The sequence below is a fragment of the Epinephelus fuscoguttatus genome, linkage group LG22 (assembly GCF_011397635.1).
Source record: "Epinephelus fuscoguttatus linkage group LG22, E.fuscoguttatus.final_Chr_v1".
In the NCBI taxonomy this organism is placed as follows: domain Eukaryota; kingdom Metazoa; phylum Chordata; class Actinopteri; order Perciformes; family Serranidae; genus Epinephelus; species Epinephelus fuscoguttatus.
The window spans coordinates 24,944,450-24,960,649 of NC_064773.1; the positions used below are offsets into that span (position 1 = coordinate 24,944,450).

The window sequence follows — 16,200 nt, forward strand, 5'->3', positions numbered from 1 at the left end:
ACTGCCCACTGTACTTTTTCCTCAGTGAACACAGATTCTCTAAACAAATTAATATTAAGTTTTTCATTATTAAAAAAGGCATTACCAAACCCAGAACTACAAAATAATACAGTTAATATTAAAGAGGAAATTAGCTAAAGTGCCAAAATCCATTTTTGGCACCAGGCTGTAAACATGTTTATTTGTGCTATAAAGTTGATTTTACAGCCCTGGAGGCTGCTGCTTGGGTGAATCCTTTTCAAACATATTCTTCCTGATACCGATGGTATTTTGTTTGTACCGTCTTCCTTTTTCACCTCTGTTTCTGTGTTTTCAGCTATGCTATGTTTAACCACAAATCTGTTTCCAATATCAAAACTAGCTTCCCAGTCACATAGGCCTTTTGCACTGTACTTAGCCCAGGACTAAGGGACCTGTTAGTCTGGGACTAAGACATCATTCACAATAGCATAATTCTGACACATTTCAATTGGCTAACCTCAACTTTGGCCTAGGGTTTGCTGGCCCTGCACTGGAGCAGGGTTAGCCCAAGTTTGCTGGGTTATCCCCTGAAAATGGGCTAACCTCGGGCAAAAAGTTGCCAGTGGGAAAGGGGACCAAGTAAACAACAGAATTTTAGAATCTTAATATGGGTTACATCTTTTAACGGACATTCAACTCAGGGTTTGTGGAGGTGCATCGTAGTATAGCCCTGGGCTTAGGTTAACTCTGGCTTAGAAATGTGGGTGTGAAAAGAGGCTAAGTTAGCCAAGGGTTAACTTTCATCCCAGGGCTAAAGAATTGCAGTATGAGAAGCCTAACTGTGAACCAGTGTAAAGGTGAACATGATTGTGTTCCTTGCGGCAGTTGACAGTTTCAATGAATAAAAAAAGAATATTGAATATATAACATTGAATGATACAATTACATTTATTTTTTTAATGTATTATTTTATTACAGCAAAACTATTTTACTAAATATACATAACTGATTTTTTTTTTTAAATTAACATTTTTTTTTAAAAAAATATCTCACATACCCCTGCAGCACTCAAAGTATTCATAGGGACACGTGTACCCCCATTTAAGAAACACTGTTACAGATATCACACACACCCAAATACACATCCACTCAAATGCACAAACGCATACAAAGCCAAACACAGCCTTCACCTCGTAGATAAAAACAGGTCTATCTGGGCATTAGCTCCGAGCACTAGAAGATAACACCGGAAATTAGAGTGTATGAAAGCTTCCCCACTGGGAGCGCCATCACCATGGCAAATTTTACACACTGTGTCTGTGTGCTCATGTGTGTACAGGTGTGATAATACTGTGAGCATGTGTTTTGTGTAAATCACGCACTTGTCGTGTGATTGAGCAGGTGCACATGTGATGTGCGAGTGTGTGTGGCTTGTGTCTAAGTGGGAGAGTGGAAGCATCTGGAGATTTTATCCTGAGCCCCCCCCCCCCTTTTCCTCTGTGTGTCTCTCTCTTCTTCTTCTCACTCCTGTTCGCTCTCTGTCGCTCTTTCTCATGGTTTGATTTGAGGCAGAACTCAATTCCTCAATTCCACACCCTGAGTGCTGTTGATAAGGGCCCCGCTCGCTGCAGTCGGGCCCCAGAGAGGGACACAGCGTGCACTCAGAATGGCAGAAAATCGAATTCCTCAAGACAATGAGGTCCATTTGTAGAGTTAAGCCGGATGAAAGGCCCATATTTAGCCAGCCACTGTTTCAGCCACCATCTCCCTGTTTCCCATTGTCGGCCAGAGAAAAATAAAAGCTTATTTAAGAGAAAGAAAAGTTGTGAAAAAGTGTTTTGCGCTTCAATAATTAGCAGAGAAGCCAGCTGGACTGCTGGTGTTTTATTCTGCATGATTCCACTCTCTAATTTCACATATTTATGCATTTTATTCTATGGATGATTGACAGATACTTCTACTGCTTCTCTCTATAGTGCATTGACAGAAAATAACAAAAAACTAATTATCATAAAGTGGATTACTGTTTTTATGAGGCTTAATGCGTTGGTTGAGTGGGACATAAACTGTTAAAATAATAACAAGGAATGATGTGATCATTTTAAACAAATGATGCTGAAATATTTTTTGTGTTAGTGTCAATCAAGACAGTTTATTTATTTAAAGTCTGACATTTTGTTGGTGGCAACAATTCCGCTGTAATTGTGAGAAAATATATATACCACAACACTGCAAAATGTCTTACAGTCGTGCCATATCTAAAAAGCTAATAGAATTCTACAAAATATACTGTAAATACAATGAATGCAGAAAGTTTCTAATTGATAACACGAGCAGCTTAATGCAAGATAATGAGCGTAAATGGGATGTTACACTCCGGCCCATGAGTGTTCACTGAAGCAGACAACCATTAGTTCCAGTTATTCCTCATTAACTATATGTCCCATTGATTCCTCCAATGGTGCGGTAAATGGAACAGACCTCAGTCGATGATCTGCCTGCAAACAATCTCTTTGATTGGGGAGTGACATCATTCACAAATAACACAGTGCCAGCTATTGAGTTCAGTTTGGTTTCACACAGGCTGTTACTTCTGGAGCTACACTGGTCTTTATGTGCAGTTAGAGTGGCATGGTCATCGTTTATCGTTTTGATGGACTGAAAAGGTATATTTGAAAGTCTTTTGTGGACGAAAGATAGGGAGTTGCAAAGTGGTGGAAGCTGCTGGTTCTGTGTTTTCCCTATTCTGTATTCCCATTTAAGTTCTCTCTTTTTTAATGAAATCTTCAGTGACTACATTTACCTTCACAAAATATTCTGTTTTTTGCACTTATCAAAAAAAAAGGAAAAAAAAAGACAGTAATCCTGCTAAGCTGTTTTCATGGCTAATGAAAGTGAATATGGCACTTTTATTTCCAACTGACATGCAGCTGTGCATATTCAGATTAATGTGCCCTAACATGTCATTTATAACGTCAAATTATGGAAAAAGTGGAATGGCTGTCACCAGGATTTTGTCCACCTGTGCTGTCGTGCGAACACAGCCTTCCTCTCTCTTTCCTTTAACCACCATCTTGAAAAGGTCAGTGTTACGATACTTGTGCATAATTAAAAACCTGCTGAAATCCAAGTCTTTCATAATGTTTAAAAGTAGCTGTGTTACTCTTTCTGACCTGAAATGTGGGTTTTTCTAACTTGGCAAGTTAGTTTGTGTACAGTGTATCCATGACAACGCAAACATCTGAAGATTACGAAGTAAGAGGCTGTGTGTCACAAACTGCGGTAAAAGCCCCAGTTGAGACACATATTCCAAATGCCCAAACAATGCTCCTAACACCCAATTAATACCTGTATATCCTTCATGTCTAAATCAGAAAATGCTTCAATTGGAAAAAGGCCTAATTCGGAATATCCAAACAGAATGTGCTGTTCACATAATCCTATTCTGGAATATTGGCATTTTCGGAATAATAGCAGAATTTTAGGGTGCTGGTAAACGTAACCCAATGTTACTTTAACAACATGGGACTCTCCTAGATAACACCCATCCTGAAGTTATGGTCATCAGTTTCCATGACCCTAACTTTGTTTTTGAGAAATAATGTTTTGTCTGTCATTTTGGCCAAGCAGACGACTCTACACACTACATTACCCATGAGCCTTGATCGCTGTTGCTTCTGGGAGGACATGTTAACAGATGATAACCAGACACAGCCCCGTAGAAGCTGAATTCCTCCAAAACTGACTCAAATGAAAGTGAAATGATTTATGCTTAGGTCTGTAAAAACTGTAATGTGACAGATATTTAAATTGTGTGATTGGATGTTTCAAGCCTAAATGCACCTTGGGTGTAGTTAAAATTCCAAATGTGTAATAGACAATGGCTTGTGTCCTCAATTTTGGATCAAGAGGACCACATATTTGCTTAGGCAGTTGTTAATCTTTTGGACTGATGATTCAACCTGAAGAGTTTCATGCTGACCCAGGCTGGGAAAGTGCTTCAACTGCCAGTCACATAATATTGTCCATAGGAAAAACTGATGGGACTTTTACTTCCGAAAAGTTTAAAACAGCTCATCCAGCTTCAAGAGGATTTTTTTTTTAAATAAAGCTATGGATGTGAATACTGTATTATAATATCACCAGGATTGCTTCCATGAGTAACTACAAGTCTAATACATAGAGGACAAATAAATAAAGATAATTTGGAACGTGAAAAAGCCGAGCCAATATCATCTCCCACCCTTAACAGAAAAAAATTCAATAGTGTCAGAGATGAGCAATCTTTGACTTTATGAGAAACTGGATAGGTCAAAGTAATAAATACCCAAATAAAAAAATAAACCTGGATCACTGAATGTCAAACTCAAAAAATATATCCCTAAATAAATACATAAATCTGGTACTGAGCATCAAATTAACTGTGATAAATCTGGGTGGGAGCAATTTTAATTTTTTGAGCTATTATTTTCCCTCAAAGTCAACTAGAAATTCAACCTGAGGTACACAATGACATTAGCTTGACTTTGTGTAGGGAGCCTCCATGCAAAACAGTGATCAGAGATGGGCAGTATTTCTGTTACTTGCATTTGAAATATATATTTCAATTACTTTACAGTATTCTATAATTGGTATTTGACATGGCCGAAAAAGTTGAATGTAATTTGTAACAAAATACTCGCAAAATATACTCACAATATTTTCTCAATGACTCATAGAACATAAAAAACAAGACTGGGTCAATACCTTGTACATGGTTGGACTATGAATGAAACACTGGAGAGTTTTTAACTCTAAACCAGTGCTGGTTGGTGATGTATGTCTTTACCTGACTGGTGGAGGCTTCATAGCCATCAGCCACTATCAGAGCTGAATTCTACGGATAAGGATACTATGTAAAACGTCTTATTGGCGCCCAATGATTGGCTAGACTGATAAAACCATCTACCTCTTCTAATAAATAGAATTTTAGAAACAGAGAAGTGATCCCAGTTTCCACCCAAACTTATGCATATTAACCAGGAAAGAAAATATGCCCAAAGACGGTTATTAGTATAGCTTAACTTCTTTATTTGCAGCTCAGCGTCTGAGGATATGATGCAGAGAGCGAAGAAAACTAAAGCAAACATAAACAATGCGCAAAGCTGACCAAGAAACAGCAGGAACAACCTCCCAGTTTGTTGCCAATGCGCTGAAAGTTTCCCTACAGTAAGAAGCCCGGGCAAGGCAGATGACCACCAATTGCCTGACTCTTCACCCTCTTCCAATCAACTCCTCTTCCTCTTCCCTTCCACTTCCTCCCATAAGAGCTGCAGCTGAGACAGTCCCATAATGATGACTTTTAATGGCCCCTTAGACCTGCTGCGTTCTGCATGGGCTTCTATGCACTGCCACCATTTTCCCCTGATGCATGCTCGCTGCCTCTGTGACATCTTCCCGCAGACCGATGGGAGGAGAGGAAGAAGAGATGGACGTGGAAAGACAGACAGAGGAGAAACTGCCTGGCTTTACATGAAAGCAGAGACAAAAGAGAGATGTTTGTTATGTATGTGAATCATGGTGTCACTTCCTCTCTTTCTTCCTCCTTGTGTCTTTGCTGTTTATTTGTTGCAGCGGGATGCTTCCAGATGAAATGGAGGGAGGTGAGGAGGAGCAAACACAGACTTGATGACTTGTGTGTTTTTGGCATAACCAATAGGAGGACGGGTGCAGTTTTATTGGCATTGATTGGGGCATTATACTGTGCATTGTTGCAAGATTATTGCATTAACTGGCCTGACTTAATCACATTAGGAATGCGAGAGAAGAGAATGGAGTATGTCAGACCCTTGCAGATACACACATCATAGCTTCAGCCTTTCTGCTCATTTGGTTTATTTGGCGGCGCGCCAGGCAGCTACAAGAACTGTGGGAAGTTTGCTGACTTTACTGACAAATGGACTTTTATTTCTTGGAGGGGGGAAGGCAACTCTTCAGGGTGATGATTTATGTTGTGTTTCTGTCCTCAATGACTGTGGTGATCTACCCCGAACCTGAGTCCCTTGAATTTTAGATCCGACCTATTGTTCAGATTGCTGGGAGATGACATGCCTTTGTTCTCTAAAACAGTGAAAATGGATCAATTGAAAATACAATTTCTGTGGCGAACTAACTTTTTTGCTGCCACCGAAATTCCTCCCAAAGTTCTCCCAGCACCTGACCCCGCTAGAGGAAGTGTTGCTGAGAGGAAGTGACATGTCAGGCCAAAGTGAGGACGGATTTAAGTTGGTATGCCTTCTACGCCTCATTGCCCCGTGACCTGCTTTATGCAAGCATCCTCGCAGTTCGAGGAGACAAATTGTGCCTCGTCAGTATCTATAAAAACCAGTGTTCCTTAGAGCCCAGATCGGGCTGTTCTAGAGGTTAATTGACCCCAGGCAGTCTACCTCCCTTCACCCTAGTCAGGGGGCAACTAAGCCTGAGTACTGAAGCTCTCAAAGCTGTGCTCTCACGAGGGAGTCTGCGCCTTCCCATTTCCTCCTGAACCACAGGCTTTAAATTGTGTTGTCTCTCTTACCCCTCTAACTCTATTTGTCTGTCTCAGTCTGTGTTTCTCTCACTTTATCTGTGTATACCGCTCCATGCATAATGAGACACTTCCCTCCTCAGAGAGACGTGCTGAGGTCTGCTGCCAGGACCCCACCTGTTCACCGCGGGCCCCTGCACCTCCTGGCTGCCCTCATTAGTGCCTGGGTGAATACTAATGCTCCGCATGTGTCTGTCTCAATGTTGATCATAGCCAGAGCACATCAAGTGTCAATTACGGATGCAGGCAGGTAATAAAAGTTGGACTCAACCTGGAGATAAGTGATGGGCAGGCCCTGCAACAAGCTCTAACACATCCAGCGGATAAAACAGCTGGAGAAAAATGGGTTCTGCAGGATAAAATAAACTACTTTGCAACACAATTGTGACCAAATTCACAATTTTACTTGCTATGCTGAAGGAGTAATTCTAGGGAGGATAAAAAAACTCACAAAGTGTAAACCTCATAAAAGCCTCAACAGGTTTGGTAAGCATCACCACGGCCGCAATCTCAAAGCCCCTAGCTTGCTCCAACTGATAAATACACACTCACACACACCGAAAAGCCATGGTTTTCTCTTCAGCAGTCAGAGAATTTCAAAAAGCCTCATTCTCTGGTGTGATAATTACCCATGCTGCTCTCCGATGGAACATTTGCATAATCATCATCAGCCATTCACAGAGGACACACAAAGGATTATAATGAGGCAACAGAGAAACAAGAAGCATTTCAGGGAGCCATTGAAGAGCCGCGCTGAGAGGGCAGTCATTGTCGCCCCGATATTGCGCACAGAACGCCACCAAACAGGAAGAGAGATGTAATGATCGTTTGTTTAGGGGAAAGGAAATCACAAAAACGCATGCATCCCCAAGTGTTCATGTTGCGTAACTCGGCGTGGCCTTCTTAGGGTTGCTGAGATGCTGTATTTGTGGAGAGTTGGTGGAGAGGTGAGCCAGAGAGTGGGAAGTGAAAAAAATCCTCTTATCCTTAACAAACTTGCTGTTGCAACAATCACAGTAGGTGGAAGCAGCGGGAGCTGTCAGATACACCTGCCTTTAAATCCACAGTTATTTCTCCTAACTTTGTTCCACTCGCTAGAGCACAAGTTCCTGTACACAGCAGCAGATATCAGGTAAACTTTATTTTACTGCTATTACTGCTATTTTACTGCTTTTACTGCTTACTTACTAGATTAGCACAAACTCTGCATAAGATGATGTTTACTTACATATCTTACCACAGACATACTCAGATTTTACCAGGCTGTTCTCATGCAGTGTTGGGATGTGTAACTATGAAAAGTTATGCAGTGGAATTCATTTGTAAACCACATAAACAGGAAGGCTGCAATCATGTGAGCAATGTGCTGTCAAAAGTAAAGAGGCCAGTAGTATAAAGAGTGAAAGTCTGCTTAAGGAGGCAGGTTGGGGTGGTAGATGGGTCAAACAAACACAGGACCATCCCCCCCAGGAGACCAGCGTTTGTGTCCCATGTGAAACCAAGTGATTTAATGGTATGTCCTCATCATGTTTCTTTTCCCATAACAAACCGATGTTACTTTACTTTCCTAAACCTGACCTGCATAATTTTACTTTCCTAAGTCTAACCTACATAACTTTACGTGAAGTACAAAACGTCCCAACATCCAACCATTTCTTTTCATAAGCCTAACCTACATAACTTTACTTTCCTAAACCTAACCTACATACCTTTACTTTCCTAAACCTAACCTACATACCTTTACTTTCCTAAACCTAACCTACATACCTTTACTTTTCTAAACCTAACCGATGTACCTTTACCTTCCAAAACCTAACCTACATACCTTTACTTCCCTAAACGTAACTGACGTACCTTTACCTTCCAAAACCTAACCTACATAATTTTACTTTCCTAAACCCCACCTACATATTTAACCTTTCCAAGTCTAACCTACGTAACTTCACTTAAGTACAAAACATCCCAATGTCCAGCCATTTGTTTTCATAAACCTGACCTACATAACTTTACTTTCCTACACCTAACCTACATAATTTTACTTCTTTAAGTCCAACCTATGTAAATTTATGTTAAGTACAATCATCCCAGCAGTTAACAATTTCTTTTTGTAAACCTAACCTACGTACCCTTACTTTTCTAAGCCTAAACTACATAACTTTACTTTCCTAGACCTAACCTACGTACCATTACTTTTCTTAGCCCAGCCTACATACCTTTACCTTCCAAAATCTAACCTATGTACCTTTCCTTTCCTTTCCTAAACCTAACCTACGTAACTTTACTTTCCTAAGCTTAACCTACATAACTTTACCTTTCTAAGCCAAACCTTTACCTTCCTAAAGCCACATACCTGTATTTTCCTAATTCTGATCTACATGACTTTACTTTCCTAAACCTAAGTGGCTCTATTTTCCTATACCTAATCTATGTAACTTTGCATTAAGTACTTAATGTAATGACGCCACTCCTGTGGTGCTAATTCATTACATATCACATGAACTGTTGTATGTGCATTTCTGCAAGATACCATAAGAAGTGTGCATGAGGATATGTCAGACATTATACACTGACCTTAATGCCTGCTCCTACTATGTTATGTTAGAGTCTTTTGTGCATCATTGAAAAGATAGCGAAAATAATCACTTTTAATTAATTCTCTTCTATGCATGGGAAATGAAATCAAGGAAATCAACCACTTAAATAACAAATACTGTTAATGAGCCAATTTCAGGCTGTGAGAGATGAGCATTTAAAAAAGCAATGATTTTCTTCCACCTTCAACAGCTGAGTGCGGGGGCTCAGGTGTGTTTTGTTGTCTCTAGAGGCTACTGGATCTTATACAGCCTTTTCATGAAAGGTGAAACACTACAGCTCTATAGTCTTGTCAATTTAATGAAGAGGAATCTAAAAGGTACTGCCACACGTGTAAGAACATACACAACACTAACAATTCATTTTCTATCAAGAGCATGATTTTCAGGTGAGACTTTTCTGGTTTTTGGAAGCTTTAATGAAGACAGGTGGAGCGCACGACAATCTATATATGTCAGCCAGATGGTGCATCATCCTGCGTCAACCCTTTTAATGCTGGGATCAGGATGATAGAGAGGATAGCTGTGTTAGATAAGATAATCATTACGTCATACATATTTGCTGTGACTTGGCCAAGGCCACATGGTGCGATACATGTTGGACGCAAACCAATCTTAGCTTGCTGTGTTTCACGGCCTGTGTGAGGTACAAAGGTAACCAATGTCTCTGTTCACGCTAGCAGCACAAACAATTTTCTTTTGCTTCATCATGTTTAGTGTTGTAGTTGGAAGACTGTGGAAAAGCGTCATAGAACAAGTCATGACGGGGAAAAATTCTAACATGGTAGTCTTTTTGTTGGAACGTCCCATGCTGCGTTGATTCTCCTCTACTGCACGGGATAAACCAGGCAATGTTGTGCCTAACATTCATGTTCTTCTCACCCCATGTTTGTCTCATCAGGGGCTAATATATAGCTTTAATTTACCAGTGGTGAGTGCTACGCGTTATATGCAGCACACATGAGTTGAAAAAAGTACTTTTTATTAGGAAAGAGTACTTTTCATCTTCCATTTAAAACTGTACTTCTGCTCTTTACTAGATTATATTTTTGAACCAGTAATCTACTTTTTACTGTGCTACATTTGCCAGTTTTGCCTTCAATACAGCTAATTTGCTCTAAATACAGAGATAAAGTGTAGGGGAGGGAGAGTGTGCAAGGAGCACCTCTGTTGCCAGCTGCTTGGAAGAAAAAGAAGCACCACCTGTCGTTTAACCACAATGCATTGATGACAGAGCAAAACCCAGAACTACAGTCAGCTTCCAGCAACAATCTCTGGTCACATCTGGCCACACTTTTTATACCAAAATGTAAAAGGACAACAGTTACATGACAAAGTGCCTACCATGCCTCCTGTAAAACACAGAGATATCCACTTGTGGCAAGACCAGTTGAACTGCGAGAGGCAGATCTGGAGAATTAGCACCAACAACCCTAACCTTAGGACTTGCACCTAAAGAATCTACTTTCCGCTTTAATTTCTCAGAGGGTTTCCCAAAAAAATCACCCATACACAGGTACGTTACACAAATGAATACAGGCACGATGTAAGAAGTTTAACAAATTTTATTACTCACAATAAAATAATTTCTTTATTAAGTTATTTCTCTTTAAAAAAAAAACAGTTATATAGTTCTTTTTTATTTCCAAAGGGTAAAATATTAATCTGTATCAGTGACTCAAAAGTTAAGTCAGAAAGAGAGTTAACGACTTTAGCTGTTTTTGAGGTCAACTGCGCAAAGAAAAAAAGAAAAGAAACCAAACAAAATACATACAAAACAACTGCAAACTCAAATCAAAACGAAAGAAAAAAAAACAAAAACAAACATGCTGCATGCATAAACTTAGCAGGTCCTCAATGCTTTGTTAACTTCCCACCCCCCCCACTAAGGAGTCACGGTCCGAGGTCAGTCTTGAACTACAATACACTACTTTAAAAAAAGGGCGTCTAAACGACGAAGGCAGAGCGGCAGAGCGGCTGTCTAAGTGAGCCAGGCAAAACAAAAAGAAAAACTACGGAGGTAAGAGGCAAGGCAGGGCAAAACAGCAGCCTAACGCCAGGCAAACTTTAAAAGAGACACAGAGTGAGCGTTAATAACCAATACAGAAGCTACCTAAGCACTAGCAAACAAAATAACATTGAGCTTGTGGCACTGTTTACCTGCGTGGTCAGCTGTAGCTTGCACAAATCAATAATCTAGCTGTTGGAAGCTAATGGCGGCAGCGGCGGCTAACCGGAAGGGGACACACACACACCTCGGCTCAACAAGCCAGCCTACAACAGAGAACTGTCAACATGGCACCTTATAACATCTTCACAGCATCATAAGACTGTGCTACACATACCTGGAGAACAAACACACGGCACCTACTACGCCGGGAAACCACGGCTTGGCGGAGCTGCACGCCGGCCAGCACTTGCTTCAGCAGGGGAGAAAGGGCGACTAAAGGACAGCAGGGGGGTATATGAACAGGTCCGCATTAACAGCCAATAACGCGGCAGCACTACAGGTGCCGGTAAGGGGCGTGACACACACCTGCTGCGATCGCCATGCCTGCTGCAACATAAACAGACTGACACTAAAAAAAATACAATATATACACACTGTAAATAAACACCCGGTTACACACTTTTAAAATCTCCTCGAACAAGCGCATACTGTAAGTGAAAATGTAGCTAGCTAGCTAATAACTGTAATCTTTGCTGTTAACTTGTAGCTAGAAAATGACTTCCCATAATTATGGTTAAAGAAGATTTGTTTTCCTTTTTTATTATTGTTTTGCACCGGTCTGCACACCCTTAAAGGGGCTCTGTGCAATTTCAGAGCATTTGAGTTGTCTGGACACAGCTCTGAGCCGGCAGCTAGCAGCTAATGGTGCTAACTCTATGAATAATGCTAAACAACGGCAACAGTGCTGACAGAGCCAACGGTGTTAGCTCAAATTACAACACAAGGGGTAGCGTGATTTCAATCACTGCACGGGACGCCATTACTCAACTATCTTTATCTAGTAAATCAGTTGCGGTCCTGGCACATTTGATGCCCTTGGCAACGTGTTGTACATGTGTTATAATAATAATATGAATCAATAATCAATAGAAAAAGAATTACACATTCACTTGTTCAGAAGAATAAACAATAAATTAACACATGACATTGTAAAATAATAAAATGTAAAATTAATTTTCTAATTGAGCTAGTTGAAATTCTGCGCCAGTACTGATACCAGTGATTCAAATAACAATTTCGCCAATAGCCGACACCAATGTTGCTTAGATTGGAGTTCCTTCTTTAAAATTTTGTTATTATACTTCTTTGGTTTCAGGGAAAAATGCAAATCTACATGAAAAAAAGGACAGTTTTAAAAACACTTACTCATTCATTACACTACCTTTATATGAGCACAATTCAATAATACACATTTATGAAAAACATCTACAAAAAATAAGCAAAAAGCCTTTTACTACATATGACACATCATAATTCCCTTTCTAATATCTATTTTACAGAGCTGTGAAATCATCAATAAATTTCTCCTTCAAACAACTGTTTTTAATAAAGTTTCTCACTAAAAGCTACATTTTACAAGATTACACTGAACACATCATGAGAATGTTATAATTTACCTTTGCCCCATACTCATTTTTACTGAAAAGAGCTTGAACGCTCCACAATGTAAATCATCATTGGCATCAGAAAGCTTTTATCGTTTTCACAGGATAACGATACAGCGTGTTCACAAGATGTCGGATAACTTGCTCATCTCCCCCAGAGAGCAGGTAAAGTGTAACCAGCCGGGGAGAGGGGCTGAGGGATGATAGGAACACAGAAAAAAAAGGCCTCTGTTTATTTAGTAGACATCAGTTACCTTTGCACTTCATGCAGGCCGTGAAACACAGCAAGCTAAGATTGTTTGTCACAGCATGAATGTATGATGTTAGGATTGCCTTATCTAACACAGCTATCCTCTCTATCATCCTGATCCCAGCATTAAAAGGGTTGATGCAGGATGATGCACCATCTGGCTGACATATACAGATTGTTGTGCGCTCACCTGTCTTCATTAAAGCTTCCAAAAGCAATCAGAAAAGTCTCACCTGAAAATCATGCTCTTGATCTTACCTTTTTTTTTCTTTTACTTGAGTCATTTTTTTAATGGGAGCACTTGTACTTTTACTTGAGTACAGATTGTCAGTCCTCTACCCACCACTACTCTTTACACTGATGTGTTTTTTTGCCCAGTGGGTCCTTGTAGCATCATTTGGAGAAGCACTACTGTGGTGTTGCAGCTCTCCAAATCTCCAGGTCAAATTGTCTCATCAAAAGAGCAGTGTTACTCCTGTTGGTCTCAATAGGGGGAAAAAAGTAATTGATCTTTGTGCACAGTGTCTCAGGGACAAACATAAATCATCTGTAGAGCTTTTTTCACCGTTATTTAACTCGAAAACTTATGTGTGCACATCAAAGAGAATGGCATGAGCCGTGATCAACAGGCCTTACAACCTCCCGTGTGGAATTGTTCAAAATAAATGTATCTGCACTTTGAAGTGAAAGAGCTTTTACTGATCGGATGTTGGGACAGTGAACTGAGAGTACGCAGAAATGGGTATGGCGGATCAAGGGGGGCGAATGTTCTCTCATCCAATCCAGTGACTTATTAAGGCTCCATACTGTGCCGGCTTAAACATTAATGCTAAACTAACGACAGAGCTTTGTGGATCAATAATTCAGGTAAAGAGGATGTATGCTTGCTGAGCTGGACGGATCAAAACATTAGCCTTACATGGCTGTATCACACATGAACAAAGTAGGCTAAAACATGACACGTGAAGCAAATGCACACGGCTCTGTGAAAGCCGCCCTTGTGTACCTGACTCGATAAATTCATGTTGCATGCCCTTCAACTGACGGGTAAGATGTGGTTTAGGTAAACAGCCAGCGAATTATGCATTCAGCCACGGTGCTGGATGTGAGCAACATCTGCCCACTGCACTGTGCAGTCGGCTAGCTTATTCGAGGAGTGCTCACACAAGAACAGCCAACCTGTGGGGAGAAGTGCACGAGTGCCATCCCTGAGCTGTTTCTCCTCAAAAAAACATCCTGCATGCCTGCTGGTGTCCCCCTCCCTTCCTTCCCGTCTCTCTCTCTTTCTCCCTCTCTGCAGCTCCCTCACTTCACAAAACTCCCCCATGAAGAGACTTGTCATCTGTACACCTCCTCCTTGTCATGTTTTTCCTCCCCCTCCTCTCCCCCCTCTCTCCTCCTCTCCCTCCTCTCTGTAACTTTCACTTGCTCTGCATCGTCTTTCTCGGAGCCAGTCCATAGTGACAGCGCTGTCTCTTCCTCTGGATGCTGCTGGGTTGACAGGGAGAGGGGAGGCCCAGAAAGCACAGAGAGACCTGCTTGCACTCTCACCAAGATAGGCAAGGAGGGAGGAGGGAGGAGGGGGGGCGGGCGGAAAAAGAGATAGTGAAGGAAAGGCATGCACAGAGACAGAGAGCGGGAAGGGGAAGGGAGTTGAAAGAAGAGAGGGAGAAAAGAGGCAGGTTAGTCTCAGAGAGAAAAAAAAGGGAGAGATATGGTGAGATAGAGTGAAAAGACGAGTGATTAAGAAAAAGAGATAAAGGAGGGAGCAGAGAGCAGAGAGTGTGCAGTCAGGGCTGTGGGGATATGAAACATCCTCAGGCAATATTCCTCAGCCTCAGCTCTCTCACGGTGAAAAGACAAAAACTTAGCTTTTATGCCGTAAACTTTGCTTGCGTTGTAGACAGGGCTTAGGAGTAAGTGCAGCGCGGCGAGGATGATGAGGAATACAAATGTTAGCTCTCTTTTGACTGCATAACATCGCAACTACGGTAGGGCATTGAGTTGTTACTTGTGAGGTGTGATCTTTTTGACAAGGGCATCGGAGCAACCACCGTGGGCTGCTGGAGAGGTTGAGCACAATGAACTTGTGGCCGAGCTGACCCGCTGACAAATACTTCATCTTTTGTTACAGTACAGCCCCCTTTGGTAATACATCTTCTGTTTTGTTTTACTTCTCAATATTTAACACAGAGACAGATATTTTTTTGGTCAGCCAGATAAACTGACCCTTCGTTACACCTCCCCTGAACGGCGACTGTCCAATCATAGCTTAGCAACTGTAACTAGGCACAGTAGTTCCTGTCAAGCTTTGGAGTTCCTTACATACTAAAGCAGTGTGCTTGAGGCTGTAGTGACAGTGATACTATTTAAAGTTTGGAGGCTTCTCTAACACCAAAATCACAAGACCATAATTGTCAGAGATGGATTAAAAAGTGTGATTATTTGCTTTAACACAAGCTGCACTCATTAGCATGTCCGGCTAACTTGCTCACTACCTGGTCTTGGAAACTTTAGTAACAAAGCCAGGAGTTTGAATATCAATTATCTTTCACAAAAGTCCCAGTTCACAATTAGCACATCCACTGTGTGGCAGCTAGTCCTGGACAGGACTGGGTCTAGTGGAAAAAATTATTATGCCAGTACCTATACCAGTGCCATTAAAGTGATACTGATGCTAGTAGAATACTTAACGCGATACCCATAATGTGAACGAGGCAGCCTGTAGTAGGCTAAAGCCATACATTTGAACATTTTGGTGGCATCTCAAGGGGCTGACCTGCCAATTCCATCAATACACCGTGGCAGACTCCACCACACCACAGACTGTATGCTGCTCCCCTGCTGAGGGAGTGTGAGCTCTGCGCTGGGGACAGTTGTGAGAGTCCGCCTGGCAGCACACGTGCTGTGACAGAACTAAATGTTAGCACTGCATGGCTAATGTTGCCTAACAGTTATTAACAGGTTTATCAACAGAGTCGAACCATCTCTTTGTCATTGTGACTGGGACCGTTTAAAGGCTTGTGAAGATTGTGAGCTGCTGCTGCTGCTTTATTAACTCATGCTTACTGGGCAGACCATCCGCCAACAGCAAAGTGGCTGCTGAGATGGCAGCAACAGAAAGTTTGCTCATCCGGCAGGGAGTCGGGATTGTCCAGGATCAGGCCTCCAGCGCAAAAAAGATCGGATGCAGGTATTGTTTAACTAGAGACGTTTCA

The 16,200-nt window shown here is 41.3% G+C and overlaps 1 long non-coding RNA gene across 1 annotated transcript; it reads right to left on the reverse strand.

Moving 5' to 3' along the window:
• Positions 1-8,103: 8,103 nt before the first annotated feature.
• On the reverse strand, positions 8,104-8,625 carry LOC125883044 (uncharacterized). Its single transcript, XR_007448445.1, has 3 exons — positions 8,431-8,625; positions 8,310-8,343; positions 8,104-8,251 (listed from the first exon to the last, which is right to left on the reverse strand). It is a non-coding gene; the product is annotated as an uncharacterized LOC125883044 (long non-coding RNA).
• Between the last annotated feature and the right edge of the window lie 7,575 nt (positions 8,626-16,200).